This window comes from Pinus tabuliformis, chromosome 8 (assembly GCF_031772625.1).
Source record: "Pinus tabuliformis cultivar Carrire ecotype Pingquan chromosome 8, CPIR1, whole genome shotgun sequence".
Lineage (NCBI taxonomy): Eukaryota > Viridiplantae > Streptophyta > Pinopsida > Pinales > Pinaceae > Pinus > Pinus tabuliformis.
The window spans coordinates 1,925,755,986-1,925,759,604 of record NC_142294.1 but is presented as its reverse complement, the minus strand read 5'-3'; positions in this window follow the sequence as shown (position 1 = coordinate 1,925,759,604).

Genomic DNA, 3,619 nt, shown 5'->3' with positions numbered 1-3,619 from the left:
AACATATGCTTGTTCTATAACCTGCCCTTCGGGCAAGCCCATCGCTATGTTTTAACGAGCCTAGCGATAGGGAAACTCGTTCTCATCTAAAGACAAGTTTGTTGCTATTTAATCATTTTAACGAGTCTAACGACAAGGAAAACTCGGTCCTTTTTATTTTTAGAGAGTCTGAAAAGGTACAGAAAGTTAACTCCAAAATTCCTTTTTCGTCATCTAATCCCTTAAGTCCGAAAAAGTATAAAACAATACAGAAGGGATGAATTTTCGATAACTTTAACGAGCCGAATAAAACAAGCGCTCGACCTTTTTGTGTAATAATCCCTCAGGTCCAAAAAGATTAAAATCTAGAGGAGGGATAGCTCTTCCGGTCACTTTAACGAGCTGGAAGGCCAAAACTCGGCAAACTTTTCATATTTTACGAGTCAGATGAAAAGAGCTCAAAGAAGACTCGTCTTTTGAGGAACGAGTGATAAACAGGGATAGCAGCAGATTCCAGGTACAGGTTGGAATTTTCCAATCACGGCAGTGTCACAAGGATGGCTAGGTGAAATCACTCTTCGCAGCTGTTCCTCAAAATGGGTAAACAATCATATGGAGGTGAACGATTGGCCAAATGGAATGGAGGTGGCAGGTGCAAACACGACCAAGGCTTTTATGGCTAATAAATTTACGATCACAGAGGTTATTTACTGGGATAGGTTCATTTTTTAATGAGCTTGAACTCTGGAGGAAACTCTTGCTCACGATCGCTTTTCTATTTTTTAACGAGCATAAATTCCGTGTTAAAACTGCTCGGATCTCGCTTTTCTATTTTTTAACGAGCATAAATTCCGCGGTAAAACTGCTCGATAATACCAGTCATAAGATAAGAAATGTCTCCTGTAAGATCCCATTTTTTATAGAGCTGGCGCCTTACCAAAGCTATGCTCCCTCTCATCCTTTCTTTATGCAAGTTCGGAAACGGCTAATCCCAAAAACAGATAAATAACCGCTCTTAGCTTGCACTCCAAAAGGTTTGCATGCCCCCAGGTATAAAATACAATTTCAAGGCTGCCCCTACTTATCCATCAAAACATTTGTTTTAAAGGGTGAGGCTTACCTCTTTCTGGTTACCCAAAGATTGTTTCGTTAATCTTTCAAACAAAACATTTCCTCGGCACTGTCTACCGAAATAGACAAGGGTGAATGACTGTTGTCAAACACGTAACCTTGACAAAAGAATCTTATTCCAGAACAACCCCTCTTCCAACCACGGACGGGGTACGGACTAGTCATACTCTCTCGCGGAAATTCTATCTTATACCCAAGGTTTTCTCTGCCCAAAGCAGACCAGGATGCATGCCCCCTGGGTTCCAGTCCCATCTTTCCGAATCACTCGCACTCATCGGGAAGGAGGACTGGGGGTGGAGACATTTCTTGATTGAATAGACCATTCAGGGTTGGTATGTGACTATTTGCGATGCGTGATCCCGGAAATGAAAGTTGGTCTACGAGCTTGACCATTCTTCCTTCGTGTGGAAAACACATTACTCTAAAGAGTGAGGAGACTATTGCTCCCATGCAATATATATAGTCTCGTCCAAGGAGTAGGTTATAATCCAAGGGTCCTTGAACGACCATCACGTTCATTTGAACGGCCTTCCCTTTCAATGTAACAGGCACATTGGGGAGGATCCCTAATGGTCGACTGGTTCCTTTATCGAAACCCGAGAGATTTCTTATCTCAGGTAAAAGCGTCGGGGAACCCAGTGTCACACGGAAACAGTCAAGAGTGCGGACACAACCGACCTTCCTAGAAGTCTAAGACATTCTAATGACAAACAAAACAAACTGGAGCTATCCTTCTCTAAACATGCATTATGATATGAGAAATCAAGTGTTTCGTTCTTACCTTTGTCCAAACGCTGTTGTAGAAGTCCAAGCTTTGTCGATCTGGATGAGCTCCTCCTTTTCTCCAAAACCTGCAATCACCAACAGTCAAACAATTAAATAGCACCTGATTATAACATAAAACAAAGCATATTCAACATATAGACCAAGGAGTACATGAAATAACCCATAAACAACAAGTTATTGAGAAGAATGGACCAATTTGCATTAAAGGTAATCAAAAGGAACCATTACAACCTAAGCCTTGGTGTTGTGCAAGCTCCTTCCAGGGTCCACAAGAGTCTTCCTCTACTTTGACAAAGCTCACCCACTTCCAAATAGAACAAGCAAAGATGGCAATCTCTCCTCACAAGCTTCTAAATGGGAGTCCTAATTCCTGCAGCATTTACCCTTAGAAAATGTATAGCTTCAACCTCTCCTCCTTCTGGCCCAATGCCTGTATTTATAGTGCTCAAGAGGAGGTTAATCAGGTCCACCATCAATGGGATAATCCCCTCTTTGGGTGGGATAGCTCCCTTATTGATGGGATAAGTTCCTCTTTGATAGGAGTGCATGAACCATCTGGAGGCGCCCAATACACGTCGAACAACCTTCTAGAATGCTCTAGAAATGACCACAAGTAACTTTTTAAAGATGAAACTTGCGCATTCTAACCTTTACAGGGGGATGCACCTGCCCCTTTACATACAGAGCGTCTTTGGACGCAGTTTTTGTGAACGTTGGGAGCGTCCCCGCAGGTAAGGTTGAGAGAACCTGCGTCCCCAGAGATAAATACATTTATACAAGACTTTCTCTCTTTTTGGAGTTTGACATGGAGAGCAGAGGTATAAGACTTGCCTAAGAGGGTAGCATGACTGTTGATTGAGCCATACTAACTGTAAATAGTCATGGTGACATTTTTTAGTGTAACAGATTGCCCCCTAAAGTGCGAAGCCTGGAATAGATTAGGGTTTGTAATATCTAGGAAGGGTGAAGCGCTTTATCATTTCAAGGATTATCCCGTGGAGAGCCTGGTCAGAACCTGCAATTTTCAACACAAAATACATGTATAAGATTATATCATCACTGAGGTAGGCATTCCCATACTCAGATCAAAACTTTAACTAACAGACTAACTACTCTGATACAGGAATGATCTTGCAGTACATCACAATCATAGACTTTTGTAGACACAGTATGGACACAGCCATCTGTTTATGATTAGTCTACTTAGATAATGAATACAAAACTCCTCGCAGCCTGGATGGTGGAAACTAGATCCAGGGTCTTCATTTCTACTTCCCGAATTGGTACGATTCTAGCCATGCGAATAAATGAGTTGATGTCGAACATGGTAGAAACCACTTGATTACCAGTCGATGATGTAAACTGTTAACAAGCGTGAGAGAGACCACCAGTAATGTCAATGGTTCTCAAAGTACCCAGTACAATCCATGAGATGTGAATGAATGAGTTGATGTCGAACATTTCACGGAATCCTTCGATCGAAAGTCAATGATGTAAACTGACGTCAAAGGCGAGAAACCTGCCATTGATGCATGCAGACTTCAAGGTACTGACGATTTCTAAGTCATCTCTCTAGATAATGTGCTGATGTCGATAGAAAGCGACCCGTTGCAGGCAAGCCCGCAACACGAAATCATTGTTCAAGTTGAAGAAATGTTGCTGTAAGGACTGACTCAGGGATGGTCAAATGGATGACAAGTATTTTGCAGATGAAAGTTTTGCT